This window comes from Macaca thibetana, chromosome 18 (genome assembly GCF_024542745.1).
Source record: "Macaca thibetana thibetana isolate TM-01 chromosome 18, ASM2454274v1, whole genome shotgun sequence".
Lineage (NCBI taxonomy): Eukaryota > Metazoa > Chordata > Mammalia > Primates > Cercopithecidae > Macaca > Macaca thibetana.
Window position 1 is genome coordinate 65811512 of NC_065595.1, and position 852 is coordinate 65812363.

General features: G+C 39.1%; 1 non-coding gene across 1 annotated transcript; it reads left to right on the forward strand.

The window, feature by feature from the left end:
* Nucleotides 1-251: 251 nt before the first annotated feature.
* LOC126941646 (U6 spliceosomal RNA) lies at nt 252-358 on the forward strand. Its single transcript, XR_007721413.1, has one exon. It is a non-coding gene; the product is annotated as a U6 spliceosomal RNA (small nuclear RNA).
* The last annotated feature ends 494 nt before the right edge of the window (nt 359-852 follow it).

Sequence of the window (852 nt, forward strand, 5' to 3'; positions counted from 1 at the left end):
AATTCAGTGACAGCAGTGTTTTGCAAAAGGCATCTGCAGAGGGCATTCATATTCAGATAAAGCCCCATCTCTAGAGCTGTACATATAACGTGATGTGTAAAATGCTACAAGAACTGAAGGACGATAGTAATGGAAATTCCATGATAAACTCTATATAGCTGGGACTAAAGGCATCTGAACTTTGAAGACTTAAATTTAAATAACTCAAATCAGACACAGAACACAGTTTGTACTAAGAGATGGTAACCAGTGTTGGCTTTGGCTACATATATATACTAAAATTGGAACTATTCAGAGAAGATTAGCATGGTCCCTGTGCAAGGATGACACGCACGTTTGTGAGTGATCCTGTTTCTATGTGTGACTAGTGTCTCCATCAGTGTGCAAATGATGTGGATTTCATTAAGTTGGACTAAGTAATCTTCCTTGAATGGATTACCAACGCACCCAATGAAATCAACCATGCTAACTCTTTGCACACCAAATAAAAATTTTGAAAAAGAAAGATAGTAACTGTCCAGTTGTGGACTTGCATGAGGTAGATGTCAACCAGTGTGAGGTCAAGAAGTAGAACTATAAGCTGTGGAACCAGCCAAGGGAAACAAAAGTCCTTTTCAGCTGTTTCCCCACCCACATTGGACTGAGAGTTTAGCAGTACTCAAGGCAGCAGGAACAAGTAACATCAGAACAACAGTGCTATACTCACACATTTTATGTACTTCATGGTATTTATCTCTTTGGGTTTGTTATACAGTGCAGGTTAAGTTTGGTTAATCTTTTTGCTTGCCCAAGGTTGTCTCACTTTGTAATCCCCTTTCAGATATTGTGAACGGTAAATATTGGAACAGGCAC